Genomic DNA, 16,229 nt, shown 5'->3' on the forward strand with positions numbered 1-16,229 from the left:
CTTTTGGGTCCCTGTTGCTGACTAGCGGGTGGATCGCATGGCGGGACTCTGGCTGTTGCCAGATATGAGGTATTACAACAGTGTTTGGTCTCCTGTCCCAAATTCCCTGAGGGTCATCATGAGCCCCTCCTGGGGTGGATGGGCGTGTTACTCGTCGGATTACAGACGTTACTACGCATCCCATTCCTGCGTGGTCGGATTCTTCTGATCCGTAGGTGGTAACTCTGCCTGAAATCAGTATACTCGCTTTCAGGGGTTGTTACCCATCCTACCATGGCGATAGCATGGTTGGTTAATACTATTGCATACTGAGCTGATGCATTTGTAATGTTTTTTCCCCTCCAACACGTCTGGGGTTCAAATGTATTTGGTTGCTCACGTAATATATGCAGTTGTCATAGGTGGACATGCCTATATTGGATACCAGCTCCTAATTTTCAGAGTTCCGGCTGCGACGGTATCCTCCGTAATACCCTATAGCTGCGCTCTGGGAATGCAGAGGTGCAGATACCATCTATAGGGTATATCTTGTTGGGTCCTGACCTTGACAGTGGCAGTACAAATTTCCCGCCGTCAGCTATGCTCACTACGGGGCCTCAGACTATTAAGTCTTTTTGTCCTCTGGGTCAGCCTAAAGGTCTGTTTCTTCATAGACTGTCGGCCTTTACAAGGGCCGACATATCCAGTTCCGAGCAGACCTGGACTGCCAGCCGATCCTGCTTCTGAACCTACGGATATATTGTCAGCCTGACGAGACAGGCCTACCACTGGGAGATGGCGATTTCTCAGTTTGCCCGGTACTAGTGTCTAGTTGCCGCGGCTACGTGGGTAGGAGGGTACGCACTCTCTTTGCTCAGGCGGCCTATTTCCATGTGATGGTACGCAGGCCCTTATTCGGAACAGGGCCTTACAAATCCAGAAAGCTATACAGTTGTTGCGGTAAGCGGAGCTAATTGGGCCATCCCCACTTTCTCAGCGAGGGACTGGTTGTTCTGCTTTCTTTCTGGTGCGGTGGCTGAATGGTCCTCTTTGGCCTATTCTCTGTCTCAATTCCCCGAACCAGTTCCTAAAGCTACCTGGGCTCAGGAAGCAATCCCTATGCTCCATCATACTATGTTTGGAACCTGGGGACTTTATGGTATCACTGGATATACAGGACGCGTGCCTACGGGTACTTACAGAGACCTTACCTCAGCATGGACTGAGGTTTGCTGTATCACAGCACTTACGATTTTTCGGGCTCTGCCTGTTGGGACTGCTCTCAGCCCCACAGGGGTTTACCAGCGTTTTGGATTTTCTGACAGTTCTTCTGTTCAGTATATCCCAATGCTCCTGTACCTGGATGGCCTCCTGCTCTTAGCAGGATCACCGGGGTACTTTACAGCCGGGTCTGACTGACTGACAGGGGGGTTGACTGCAGACGTTTAATCAATGGGGAAAAAGTCCTCCCTGCATCCCTCTCTGGGTATTCTTCACCTAGGAGCCCTGCTGGATTCTCAGAATCTGAGAATTCTTCTGGCATAAGACGGCATCTCCACTCTTCCATTAGGAGTACATGGATGTCTGCGCAGTCGACATATGTCTTTACACTCTGGGATGCATGGTCCACTATTCAGTGTCTGCCTTTGGAAGGGTGGAATGGGCTTAGTTCCATTCCAGGCCTTTCCATAATTGGCTTATCTCCAGATGGAACAAGTTATTCCTGTCTGATCACTGTTCAAACGATGATGCTCTCCCCGGAGGCAAGTCGGTCCCTTTACGGGTGACTATGGCCATCTCGTCCAGGGTATTCTTTGCTAAGGACAGTGTCTGGTTCGCATCCATTTCAGTGCAGTTGGATGTCTGTCGATTCCACCCTGTCAATTAACTGGTTGGAACTTTAGCCTGTCTTGGGCCTTCACTCTGGCATAACCCTTGTTTCCCGGTGAACCTGAAAAAGTTCAGTCCGACAGGGTCAGAACAGTGGCTTCCTTTTTAGCAATACTGTTCGTTGGGTGGCAATGTCAGGTATGTCATACATTCGGACATTGTCTGAGGGTCTCCTCCCGACCATCTCGACAGTGTTCATTTCAGGTGCTCTCCATTGGTAAGCGGGAGTCCTCAGCCGTCACGACGTGCATCCAGGGGACTAGTCTCTTCCCCAAGAGAGGTTTCATCTCCTGGTGAGCAGGGGGGGGGGGGTCCTCCTGAGGTGACCCTCATGGCCTTCTGACTCTATCACACTATGGTGTTACAGTCCAACTCTGGGGATTCTGAAGCAACCTTCAGTGACTCTTTGTCGGTGAAGTAGTTCTTCCAATTTGCGTACCTGTGTTCTCCGGTCTCCATTCTTCCTCGAGGGAAGTGTTTCAATCGAGACGGAGATGCTTTCCTGCTGGTGGCTCCTGATTGCCCCAGATGTCAGGGGTACTTGGTTTTTCGGAGTCTCTCCATCGATACTCCATTCCTGATGCTTCACTGCCCAGACCTGTTGTCTCAGGGTCCTGGGGTTTGTCTTGGACCTGGGTCGTTTGTCTTTGACTGCGTCCCTACAGTGGTCTTACGGCTTCCCTGGCTTTGTCATCGTTGGAATGATTAGAGCACATGGATCAGTTTTTGCTGGGACCTACCACAAACTGTGGCAGCCATAATTCTTATGGTATTATACCTGTCGATATGATCCTCTGGTGTCCAGGATTTCCAGATATTCTGGCATTCCTTCTGGCTGGCTTGGGTTTCACCCTCGGCCTGGCCTTCCTGACAGTGCGGATCTCTACACTGTCAGTATGATTAAGAATTGCTCCGCTCTGGTATCCAGTTCATCCTTTGGAGTGTTTTCTGGATTATGCCTCCATTTGTCCTCCCTAGGGACTCCTTGGGAGTTAGTAGTGGTTCTTCGTTGACTCCGGGGAAAGTTAATGGAACCGCTGGTTGTGATTGCCATTACATCGTCTATTGCTTTGGCTTTCTCTCTTTCTCTCAGGGAGTTTATATCACCCAGGTGAGTGTCGGAATTGGGAGCGTTCTCATGTGGCTCCCTCTTCTGGAGGGCATCTTGTCAGGGTGTGAGTTGCTCTCACCCTGTGTTTCTTCTTAGTGATTTTTAGGTTCCATATTATTCTGGAACTTATGGTGAGGCCATTCAGTCCCCGGTCTTATCGGCTGGTGTGGCCTCATTGACTGTGGTCCGGCCTCTGTGGATTTATGTGATCCGTTCAAGTTCCTGACGGAAATCGGACTCCTTATTGGTGGTCTGAGATTTCTGGTTTTAACAGGAAAGGATGGCCGGCCTATGGCCAAATGTTGGCTGGACGGCCTCGTATGTCTTCTTCAGGGGCCTACCCATGGGTAGGCCTTTCTGTTGTTGATGCTTGTTTTTTCTCGGGCCATGTAACCCTCGTGGGTGGCTCGCTGTGGCGCCTTGGCTGTTTTGCCTTGCTAGATGGCCACGTGGTCTTCTGCCCACACCTTTTTAAGGTTCTAGGCATTGGTTTCCTTTGCCTCTCCGGATGCTTCCTTTTTGGCGGCGGATTCTCCTCTCAGCACAGGAGCGTCCCCTCCCTTGGTTGAACTGCTTTGGGACATCCCCAAGGTCAACCCTGTGGACCCCCTATGGACCCTGAAGTAGAAAACAAGAGATATGGTAAGAACTTACCTTTGTTATCTCTGTTTCTACGAAGTCCATAGGGTCCACAGGGCGCCCGCCCTGACGCACCTGGCTTCAAATGGGCTGTGTGGCTGGTCACCGGTTTTCCGTCTCCCATTTCTGTGAGTATGGTTATCGAGTGTTCCAGTTTTCTCTCTCTTTTTTTCTCCTCCTCCGGCCTTTGGCTACTTACAAACTGAGGTGCCTCTGGCTTGGGGGTGGGGTTATAGGGAGAGTGGACCCAAGTGCATCCTGGGAGCTAAAAGCTTTAACTGCGTGGTGCCCGGATTTGGTTCCCAACCTATACCCCAAGGTCAACCCTGTGGACCCTATGGACTTCGTAGAAACAGAGATAACAAAGGTAAGTTCTTACCATATCTCTTGTTTTTTTTTCTCTGTCTTTGTGAATTGTGTGGGCTGTAGCCGCACTTGCATCCTCAAAGCAGCAGCGACAAGTGTGCGTCTGTCTGTTAAAGGGTGGTGTAACTCTCAAAGTGCTCCAAAAAATAATAAACTATTTTTTTAATGTATTTGTGACTTGTGTGCGATGTAGCCGCACTTGCATCTTCAAAGCAGCAGCGACAAGCGTGCGTCTGTCTAAGGGTGGTGACACCCTCAAAGTGTGCTACACAAACAATAAAAATATTGTTCTTTTTTTTTCTGTCTTTGTGAATTGTGGGGGCTGTAGCCGCACTTGCATCCTCAAAGCAGCAGCGACAAGCGTGCGTCTGTCTGTTAAAGGGTGGTGTAACTCTCAAAGTGCTCCAAAAAATAATAAACTATTTTTTTAATGTGTTTGTGACTTGTGTGCGATGTAGCCGCATTTGCATCTTCAAAGCAGCAGCGACAAGCGTGCGTCTGTCTGTTAAAGGATTACATCGGTGACAGCATCCAAGTAGGCATGTCAGACAGTCCATACCTGTACTGGCAGGAAAAAGAAGCAATTTGGAGGTCCCTGTACAAACTGGCTCTATTTTACCTGAGTTGCCCCCCCTCCAGTGTGTACTCCGAAAGAGTGTTTAGTGCAGCCGGGAACCTTGTCAGCGAAAGGCGTAGGAGGTTGCTTCCACAAAATGTGGAGAAGATGATGTTCATAAAATGAATTATCAACTCTTCCAGGGAGACCAGCCTCCAGAACGTACAGAGGGACCTGTGGTTGTGGATTCCAGCGGGGACGAATTAATACTCTGTGAGGATGAGGATGTACACACTGAAGAGGATGAGGAATCGGCGGATGAGGAGGATGAGGATGACATCTTGCCTCCGTAGAGCCAGTTTGTGCAGGGACAGATTAATTGCCAGCTTGTATTGTGGGGGCCCAAACGAACCAATCATTTCAGCCACAGTTGTGTGGCAGACCCTGGCGCTGAAATGATTGGTTTGTTAAAGTGTGCATGTCCTGTTTATACAACATAAGGGTGGGTGGGAGGGCCCAAGGACAATTCCATCTTGCACCTCTTTTTTTTCTTTGCATTATGTACAGTTTGGGGCCTAGGTTTTCAAACTGCCATCCTGTCTGCCACTGCAGTTTCACGCCTAGATGGGTCACGTGTTTGTGCCGCCCACTCGTGTCGCTTAGCATAGTCATCCAGCTACCTCAGTGCAACCTTTTTGACATAAAAACACTATTGTGAGATGTGAGGTGTTCAGAATAAACTGGAAATGAGTGGAAATTAAGGTTATTGAGGTTAATAATAGCATAGGAGCAGAAAAACCTACAAATTCTGTGATTTTAGCTGTTTTTATGCTTTTTTTCAAAAAAAATACAGATCCAAAACACAAAACCCAGAACCCAAAACACGGAAGGGTGGTTTTGGCAAAACCAATCCAGATCCAAAACACGAAGAAAGATCCAGATCCAAAACCAAAACACAAAACACGAAAAGTGGCCGGTGCACACCCCTACTTATAATATTAAATATCCATATACACACTGACAATGTATGAAAGACCTACTTTTATTAACTTTCTTGGATTTGTTCACTATTTTCCATCTTTCCAGCAGTGCTTAACATTCTAGAGGATGATAACACTTTACACAATATGTTATAATATGGGGCTTATGCAATAATTTATAGCCTGCAAAAAACCTGGAGCGTTATGCAGAACAGAGTTTGAAAGTAAAACCCGTTAGAAATAAATTTGTAAATTAAAACAATACCCAAAAAAAAAAAAAAAAGTGGAGATGCCGGGGATTGAACCCGGGGCCTCATACATGCAAAGCATGCGCTCTACCACTGAGCTACATCCCCTTCTAGAAAAAGCTTGTTGATCTTTCAGATATGTGGTAAATTGCATGGTATATTTATTTGAATCGATAGTGATTTGCTGCTTTCCTATTCATTCGTTATGCAAATATAAAAGCGTGACGACAATGAGCAGCTCTATGTAGCGCGGAATCGCACAGATTATAAATGAATCTGTAAAATAGAATTCTGATTACTCTGCAAGCTGTGTTCTGCCTTATAGTGAGTCCTCGTTAGTATAGTGGTGAGTATCCCCGCCTGTCACGCGGGAGACCGGGGTTCAATTCCCCGACGGGGAGGCAAAATTTTACCACGTTCTTCACACAAGTTTCAGTTTTCATACACAATAGTCCGTCTTTTTACTGTATGCTCTCTGTTTTATGATTCCCACATCATTTGCATTAATAGTGTCTCTGGGCAGGTTTTCAGGGAGGTGTTTCTGGTTGCCTTCAGCAGGAATACATATTTTTCTATGTACTTTATTTAGCACAATGACTTCCTTGAGCTGCAGAGCACCCAGCAACCTTTGAGTAAGACGATTTGCTTTATAGAAATGTGTGTTTAACACTTGATGGTAACATATGAACTTGGATCACAGTGAAGATACCATGCATTTGTGCCTCATTTTACACATATGACTGCAGTGTACAGAAAGGTGCTTTGTTACCCTGGCAGATTCTATATGTAGCTAACTAGGCGGTTACAGATGTTCTGTACAAATTCCACTGCACATTCCTGAGTCTCTGATCACATTGCAGGAAATAACATGTTACACAAAAGTCTTTGCAGCTAGTCCTCGTTAGTATAGTGGTAAGTATCCCCGCCTGTCACGCGGGAGACCGGGGTTCGATTCCCCGACGGGGAGGCAAATCTTTTCTGTAATTTGTCACAATTTTTACACATATGAAAGTAAAACAAAAGTAATAAAGAAAGGGGGGATACGTTTTATTAAAGTCTAAAAGCAAGGTGTTTTGCTGAGCTATTATTTTTCCATTATATTATTGCATATGTCATGTAAGAAAGGGGGGAAACTGGTTGGGGTGTGGGGTGAGACGCCTCTCGGTAAAGTCAGAGAGTATGATGGCATCTTAGATATAGCTAATAAAATACACAGGCAGTACTAAGAAATGTTGTGGTTTATTAAATTAGTGACGATGACCACAATGTGCTATTTTTTTTATCACACTATATAGAGGTATATAGGAAAATAAGCATATGGGGGCCCCTTTATTAATGATCGCTTTTGCAATGCGATCAAGGCATGACAGTACTGCCATTAAACGCATTGCAAAATGTGATCATAACGGCCTGGACATGCAGGGACACGGGCTCCGAAAGGAGCCCGTCCCTGCGATGTCTCCGGAGAGCGGCCAGCCAGTGCAGGGCGTGCTGTGCATGCACAGTCCCGCACATGAACAGCCGCCATAGTCAGGGAGGGTTCCGGTGAATCCTCCCGCCGGCTAATTATGCACGGTGTAGCCCATAGGCTACAGCGGCTAACGGCACCTTCAGATGGCGTTAGCTGCTGGGGCCAATATCGGGAAAGCCTCGCATTCCGGATATTGGTAAATTTGGCAGCATCGCATCCCCTATAGAAACCTATGGGGGAGGCGGCTGCCCGCGGTAATGGAGGGATCACAACAGGTATGCGGTCGCTCATTAATACATCCGGGGGATACTTAATATTTGAGGCAAACCCCTGAAAACAGGTGTTTTTGGGGATTATACCTCGAATATACTTTGATGAATGGGCCCCTTGGTGAGCTACCGTAAAAGGTAAAAGTAACAGACCAGCTCAGCTTTTCAGTACATCAGACAGCCTTTTGCATAATAGCATGTTTGCAATATTCTCTACAAATATGGGGGCTGATTCCAGGGTCGTCCCAGGTCTACCAGCAGCCTTTGCACAAAATTTCCTAGTTTTTATTTAAACAAATTATTCCACAGAAGAGAAACAACTACCAGAGTCAAGTTCCACCAGTGAAAAAAAGCTTCTTATAGGGATGCGGATCCCCCTCATCACCCCCAGCGGCTGGCGTCCTTCTGTGCATGTATATATTTACAGCCCTAAGTGGAGTGAATATATTGTGGGCAATGGAGGAGGTGCCCCTTCAGTGCTGGAGCCTGGCGGCAGGTGCCTCCATTGTCTCCCATAGTTCTTCCCCTGGTGGCGCCTCTGTACAGCCGCTCAGCTGGAATGGGCCTTGAGCAGGCCCTGGCTGATTCACAGTTGAACATATGTCTATTTGCATAGGGTATCTTATTAGCATAGTGTGTCAGCAGGTGTATGGGGATCCAGAGCCTATTGGGTTAAGAACTCTGGGCCCCAGAGGTGTATCTACCCCTTGGTCAGGATGGCACTCACTAGGGGTGCCACCATGTACAGGGGGTAGTTCACATAGTAGGCCACTCGGACACCGGCCAACGGCTTGGATACCGCAGTCCTACCTTCTGAGTTATAGCTCCATGGGCTGACCAATATCCACTCTTCCCACCCTCTCTCTCTGCTGGCCTGAATGACAGAAGCAACAGTCAATGAGCCTCCACCAAATCCAGCCCCTTCACTTTTTGATGACAGTGCAAACCAATCAGCAGCTGGCATTGCTGACAGAGGGTCTGTCAGCGGTGCCAGCTGCTGATTGGTTTGTTCCACCGTCAGTCATCACTGGGTTTACAGTATAATGGACAGCAGCCACTGACCTCTGCCTTCATCTCATAGCCCCACAGCAGGTGGTGCACGTTCTGTAGCAACTTGAATAAGAGCTTTACCCCCATGTCCTGCAGGGCACAGTGTGGCTCCAGCTGCGGAAATGGGACAGGGGTCTCCAGGCTGTACCTGTGACAGGAGAGTACTGCCCTGCCCTACTCCAGCAGGTGCCGACCTATCCCAGGCTCCTTGCAAGGCAGACAGGGAGAGAAAACGGCAGCCATGGGCAGAAGGATGAGACCTGGCGGTGCTGTGTGACCCCCAATCCACTCACTGAGTCTGCGTCTGCAGAGCATCACACCATAGGGGGGCTCCATCTGATATGGCGTTTGCAGAGCATCACATTAAAGGGGGTCTGCACCTGATATGGGGTCTGCAGAGCATATGCATGTGTATAAGGGGTACTACTGTGTGACGATATGTGTACAAGGGGTACTACGGTATGACGTAACGTGTATAAGGGATACTAATGGGTGACATAACGTGATTAAGGGGACTACTGTCTGGTGTCATGTGAATAACAGACCCTACTGTGTGGCATAATTTGATATGGCACTAATATGTGGTCACACCCCTTTCCAATGAGGCCATAACCCTTCATTTATTTTTTATTTTTTTGGGGGGTGCCAGTCCCATAATTTGCCACGGACAAGAAAAAACTAACTGCGCTGGTATATTAAAAATGCAGCCAATATGTAGATAAATATGTTTATTATTCCATTTATTAACTTTTTGGATATCCCATATAAAAGCAAAATAATGAAAACAATGTAGCACACATATAACAATATAAATCAATATACATTTGCAACATTGAAGTTCCCATATATGTAACTTGATATCAAGATCTGTAAGCAATATATATATCTTGTTCAATCCGTGTCCTATATCCAAAAAATGCACAGTACTTATGTCAAATGTAAAAAAAGGAAACAGTCTCAGATAAAACCGGTAGTCTCATAAATTGAGTCTTTAAATAAAAATGTACCAAATGTCAGTCAGCAGAGCTGCTAGAATATTGATGTTCATTTACCTGTATTTCAAGCTTGGTCAGATGTGTCAGATGAGACCAGGTTAGATATTATCCAATTACCGCTGGGGCCAGAAGCCATGGTAAATCTTTAAAGTAAATCTCACTTCTCGTAGTTGTCAGCTGTTTAGCTGCTCGGATCCACGGTCTGTGGGCCTGATTCAGCAAGGATCGCTATTCTGCTAGAACACACGCACCGCAGTTGCTAATATTAGCAGTGAAATGCAAATGTTTGCAATCGCGTTGCGATCACAGCTTACCATAAGGACGCCCACTTCCCCTTACACACATCCATATACTTGGGCAACATAGCGAAATAATCGGTAACATCGGACCCATACTCACAGTTAAGGCAGATCAGACTTCACTCAGGAATTGCTAACTTCAGCACACGCTATGAGCCCTCATGCTGCGTATGGTATTGCAGTGGATAATGTATGCACACCCCTGCAACGCACGCCTGCGTTAAAACGACCACCCCCCCCCGTCACCACCCACAAATGGCACTTCCTGTCAATCACTGTGCTCTGGGTCTGCGTAGCCTCTGCAAATGCATTTTCCATCGCAATTGCTAGTTTGCGCACATGCACTGCTATGCATGCGCATTGCGATTTAATCGACAGATTGCTTGCGTCTTTGCTACTGCAATCCTTGCTGAATCAGGCCCTGTGTGTGGCTATTCTCCACCATGCGACCCGCCGGCTCTGTGGTCTGGGGCAGTGTGTTACTCCCAGAGTGTACTCCCAGCGGCGGTCAGAAAGTGAGCTGCTCAGGTCCGCAGTCTGTAAGCAGTTTGCTTCCACAGCAGCACTTGCCAGCGCCTGCAACATCAATAATGGTCTCCACATAGGTGAGGTTGGTGATTGTGCATAAAACACTCAGCAGCCTGAACACCAGCTTCTGTTGTAGCAGATGACTGGACACTGGAAATGGTTGCTATAGCGGGCAGCAACGTGCTTCATCCACATCTGTGGGCTTTATCAAGCTTAAAGAGGGTGCTCGGACCCCTAGATACACCTCTGCTGGGCACACAACCTACTATCAGAGTAGCTTCATGATGTAGTACGTAGCAGATTGTGCAACAGTCAATGGTGGATAATTGCTTATCCCAGTGGCGTCACTTACCTTCATTGCACCCGGTGCGGTGATCGATGTGGGGGTCCATATTCACGCGAGCGGAAGGGGGCATGGCTTCGTCCCACTAAGCCACGATCACTTGTTGACAATCTTGAGGGCGTGACGTCCTCTGCAGTCAATGGGTAGGGGAGAGGCTAGGGACTGCTGTGCTGCTCTGCTGAGTAAGCCCGACTCAGCGCAGCAGCAGCTGCTGGACAGCCAGCAACAGCCTCTCCCTCCTCTCATGACTGTGGTTGCTCGGTGACACCTTCCGAGGGGGTGACACCAAAATAGCAGAGCAGCACTGCTATTCTGGTGTCACTCCCTCGGATGGTGTCACCCGGTGCAGCCCGCACCCCCCTTGTGATGCCAGTGACTCATCCCAGACAGTTTGATAAAACAGGATGGTGATACACTTGGCCAGAGTATGGGCCTGATTTATCAACGAGTTTTATCACTCACACAGAGGGTCTCATTCAGACCCTCGCAAGCGGGTCAATGTTGAGGCCATGCGCACGCGCAGCGGCCGCACTGCATTCTCTCGCTCCGGGGCCCACTACAAAAGGAGCGGCTGTCGATGGTGATAGACAGCTTGCACCATTTTGTAGGCGTGATGGGGGGTGGCTGGCCAAACAGAGGCGTTCCCGAAGGAACATCTGCCATTTGGGGGCGGCCCCACTGACATCACTCGTGATCTCAGTGGTGAGCTTCCGGCTCTATTAGAGCCGAAAGCTCACTTGGGCTTGCGGCAGACGAGACCCTACCACAAGGGTCTCGTTGCAAGCCCCGATGGTCGCAATGGTCTCGACCATCGCGACCATCAACCTGGTCACTTGCTAAAGCTGTGGGTCGTCACCCAGCTTAGCGAGCGGTCAGGAGGTCGGATTTAAAATGTGAAGTGGCCGACCTCATTCAGAGCGAGCGCTCGCATTTTGCGAGCGGTTCTGAATGAGGTCCAGAGTGAAAAAACTCGTTACATATGATAAATGGTGCTCCAGCCAATCACTCCCAACTCTAATATTTCAAACAGATGATCAGTTAGGAGCTGATTGGCTGGAGCACCATTTATCATACACAACAAGTTTTATCACAACACAGTTGTTTGCTGCTGGTGGCGGTTAGTCCTCACATGATATAGCTTGAACAAATGACACAGAGATATCACAGAGCTCTTGGGGTACTGCTGGGTGTTGTAGTGCGCCGGGTGTTTGGATGGAATGGACGCCGGTGGGTGGTAGTGCTAATGGCCTTGCTAAACATCGAAATTGCATCCATCAGGTCCTATCCTAGGTGTCATCCTGCTTACAAATCATTCTTTCACTGATTGTTCCTCTGGGTCCACCTTCTCTTCGCTACATCTATCAGTTAGAGTACCGCTAGGCTCAGTCCTAGGTCCTCTGCTTATTTCATTCTATACCACTTCTCTTAGCAAATTTTTCAGCTCGGATTCATGTATCATTTGTATGCAGATGATACTCAAATTTACCTATCCTCTGTAGATTTATTACCATCTCTGTTGGCCCCCCTGGGCCACCACCAGGGAGATACAATCAGTACCCAGGTACCGGACCTGAACAGGCATGGGGGCCTGGCCGCTGGCAGAGTTATATGAATGACTCATCACACAGCTAAGCTGTATGATGAGTGTGTGATGAGTCATGCAATAATTAACTCTCCAGCCAGCGATAGCAGATCACAAGCTTGCAGGGCCGCCATCAGGGGCGTTGTCGGGACTGGAGTCCCAGTCACGGACACTCGGGGGACCCATCCGCTCCTACCATCCATTGCCTGACCGCCTGCTACTACAATCCCCTTGTGAAAGGTCCGGGGGCCCTCTCCTACCCCCCACGGCTGCACAATAGAAGTGACAGCAGGCTCGTACTGGGTTATTTGTAGCCATGTCCTCTATCATGGGAGGGTGTGGCCTATGGCACAATTTGGGTGTAGCAGGTGCACCTGCTTGCCAGGCAGTCATCAAGGCTGACACTGCCGGCAGCTGCACGCATGGGGGAGTACAGTGCAGTCACTCAGACTCAGCACTGAAGTGCACTACTGGGTATTAACCCCTAGTACTCTCTGCAGAGGGGTCAGAGGAGCATGTGCTGAGCTCTGGTTGGATGAGCCCATCATATGCTCCTCTGACCCAGCAGCAATGCAGCCTCATGGGTGTGACTCATTGTGAGGCTGTGACTGCTGCTCTGCCGGCTACCTGAGGATGCTGCTGGTGAGTACACTATGTGGGGACTTCAGTGTAGCATAATGTGGGGGGCACTACAGGTGGCATTATGTGTGGGCACTACAGTGTAGCATAATGTGGGGGGCACTACACATGGCATAATGTGTGGGGACTACAGGTGGCATAATGTGTGGGGACTACAGGTGGCATTATGTGTTGGCACTAAAGTGAAGCATAATGTGTGGGCACAACAGGTGGCATAATGTGCGGGCACTTCAGGTGGCATAATGTGCGGGTACTACAGGTGGCATAATGTGTGGGCACTACAGAGTGGTATAATGTGGGGGCACTACAGTGTGGTATAAAGTAAATGCAATAGAGTGTGGCATAATGTGGTGGGCACTACAGGTGGCATTATGTGTGGGCACTACAGTGTAGCATAATGTGGGGGGCACTACACGTGGCATAATGTTAGTACATGTGTAGTGGTCTCATTTACCCACTACTACTTCCCTGACGCCATACTCACCACTACTTATCTGCACTACCCCCTGACCCCTCCTTACCAAACACTATCTCTCTGCACTAGCCCCCTGACCCCTCCTTACAAAACTCTACCCCCCTTACTCCTCCATACTCACCACCACCTATCTGCACTACCCCCTGACCCCTTCTTACAAAACACTATCTCTCTGCACTACCTCCCTGATCCCTCCATGCTTACCACTACCTCCCTGACTCCTCCATACTCAATACTTCCTATCTGCTCTATTCTCTTCCATACCAAACACTATTCCTCTGCTGTTTGTACTATCCACCTGGCCCCTTCATACCAAACACTGCACTGCCCACATGAACCTCGATACCTGCCACAATCTTCCTTACCACATAACTGACTGCCATGCACAGGAGTAGATCTTTCCCATTAATAGAGAAATAGAGTTTTATAGTATTCTATTTTTAGTATATTAAAATAGAAGACTATAAAATATTCCCATTGTAGCTGGCCATACCACCTCCAGTGACTGACCACACCACTTTGTGGGCCTCTATTATTGCGTTCCCCTGTGGGACCTTCATGCTCTAGTCCGCCACTGAGTGAGAGGCAAGGGCCTGCCATCCGGCTCTGTGCTGCCGTCCCACTACATCATGCCCTCTCGTGCTGCCTCCTACCTATGCTGCCACACTAGCCTGTGCAATAAAGTTTTTCTTGTTGTGAGCTGGCTGAAAGAGGAGCCACGATGTTTGAGGGTTGGACTGAGGAGCAGCCAGAACAGAAGAATGAGGTATTATTGCATTATTGCATGTCAGATGTCATGTTGCGGACGTGGGGAGTGGGACTGGCCTGGGTCAGGGCTCGACAAAACCCGGGGGCCAGGTCACCATGCCAACCAGATTTGGCTGCCTGGCGACTAGATTTGCAGTATCCCCCTGCCGCCGCTAGTGTAGTGCAGACCGCGATCCACACTACAGAGTAACAAACACACAGCCGCCAGCGGCAGCTGTGTGTTTGTTATAGCAGCCGATGAGAGTCAGACAGACTCTCATTGGCTGCTGTGTCATCCATGGAGGGAGCCGGCAGGAGCACTCTCTATACGTCTCTCCCATAGTGCAGAGCGGGCCGAGAGGAGTGGACAGTGGCAGTCTTCGGCAGGAGCGGGGATCAGGTAAGTTGTGTTTTTTATTGTGTGTGTAAGGGGCACTGCATAGGGGGGTGGTTGCTACAGGGGGCACTGCATGGGGGGATGGCCGCTATTGAGGACACTGTATGGGGGGCCACTACTGGGGCACTGTACAGGGTGGGGCCGCTACTAGGGGCAATGCATAGTGGGGACTACTACTGGGGTCACTGCATAGGGGGACTACTTCTGGGCGCACTGTATAGGGGGGACTACTACAGGGGGGACAACTACTGGGGGCACTGTATAAGGGGCGTGCTAGTAGGGCATTGTATAGGGGGGCGCTACTAGGGGCAATGCATAGTGGGGACTACTACTGGGGGCAATGCATAGGGGGGCTACTAGGGGAACCACTTCTGGGGGCACTGTTAATGGGGCACTACTGGGGGCACTGTATATGGGGCACTACTGGGGGCACTGCACAGCAGACCACTACTGGGGGCACTGCATAGGGGAACCCAAAGCATATTCTTGCACCTGGGCCCACCACTCTCTAGTTTGGCCACTGCCTGCGGTGGCTTTGCTTGCCAGGGGATTTTTGGCTGCGGAGAGGTGGTCTTCCTGGGGTTTGGTTGCCTGGAACAATGTGGCTGTGGGAGGGTGGTTTACCTGGGGTACCCCTTTAGTGGTGTGGCCATGGGGGTTGGTTGCCCGGGGCGTAGGTGCTCAGTAATGCTGCCCGGTGGAAGGGGGGGGTCTGACTCCTACACTTTCATGCAGGCTCCTAGATTTTAAAAACATTTGTCAAGCCCTGGCCTAGGCTGCTTTGTTCATTGGTTACTTTCTCTCTTTGACAGTGGCGTAACTAGGGTATTTGGAGTCCAGGGCAAATATGAAAAGGGAGCCCCCCCTCCAACATTCCGAGATGTGCGCGCGCCGAAGGCGCGTGTGGAAAAAAATGGGCGTGGTCACTTAAAAATGGGGCGTGTCAACATGACACACCCCTTTATTTTCACGCTGAACATTCCTATCCATATGCACCTTAACCCCAGTAGTACCCCTTATACAGTACCCCCAGTATGCAGTTGTGGTCCCTCTTATGCAGGCCCATAGTAGTGCCCCTTATGCAGTATCCCCAGTAGTGGTCCCCCTTATACAGCCCCCAATTAGTTCCCCTTACTCAGTACTCCCAGTAGTGGCCCCCCAAATGCAGTGCCCCCAGTAGCAGTCCCCACAATGCAGTGCGCCCAGTGGCGGTATCCCCTTATGCAGTGCCCTTTATATGGTGCCCCCAGTAGTAGTCCCCCCCCATGCAGTGCCCTTTATATAGTGCCCCCAGCAGTAGTCCCCCCCATGCAGTTTTCCCAGTAGTGGTCCCCTTATGCAGGCACCCTGTAGTGATCCCCCTATCCAGTGCCCCCTGTAGTGGCCCTTCCTATTATTGCCCCCAATAGTGGTCCCCCGAGTGCAGTGCCTCTTGTAGTAGGCCCCTTTTATAATGCCCCCAGTGGTAGTTCCCCCCCCAAGTAGTAGTCCCCAGTAGAGTAGGTCCTCCCAATGGCGCCCCCAGTAGTAGCCACCCCTCCCACAGTAGAGGTCCCCCCAGTAGTAGCCACCCCTCCCCCAGTAGAGGTCCCCCCAGTAGTAGCCACCCCCCTCCCCCGTTGTGCAGATAGGTTAAAAAAAAAAAAATATATATATATATATATA

The 16,229-nt window shown here is 49.4% G+C and overlaps 3 non-coding genes across 3 annotated transcripts; 2 read left to right on the plus strand and 1 right to left on the minus strand.

Annotated features, from left to right (window-relative positions):
- Nucleotides 1–5,805: 5,805 nt before the first annotated feature.
- TRNAA-UGC (transfer RNA alanine (anticodon UGC)) lies at nt 5,806–5,877 on the minus strand. Its single transcript has one exon. It is a non-coding gene; the product is annotated as a tRNA-Ala (tRNA).
- Nucleotides 5,878–6,098: 221 nt separating this feature from the next.
- TRNAD-GUC (transfer RNA aspartic acid (anticodon GUC)) lies at nt 6,099–6,170 on the plus strand. Its single transcript has one exon. It is a non-coding gene; the product is annotated as a tRNA-Asp (tRNA).
- A 494-nt stretch (nt 6,171–6,664) lies between these two features.
- On the plus strand, nt 6,665–6,736 carry TRNAD-GUC (transfer RNA aspartic acid (anticodon GUC)). Its single transcript has one exon. It is a non-coding gene; the product is annotated as a tRNA-Asp (tRNA).
- The last annotated feature ends 9,493 nt before the right edge of the window (nt 6,737–16,229 follow it).

The sequence above is a fragment of the Taudactylus pleione genome, unplaced genomic scaffold, assembly GCF_031769625.1.
Source record: "Taudactylus pleione unplaced genomic scaffold, aTauple2 ptg000282l, whole genome shotgun sequence".
Lineage (NCBI taxonomy): Eukaryota > Metazoa > Chordata > Amphibia > Anura > Myobatrachidae > Taudactylus > Taudactylus pleione.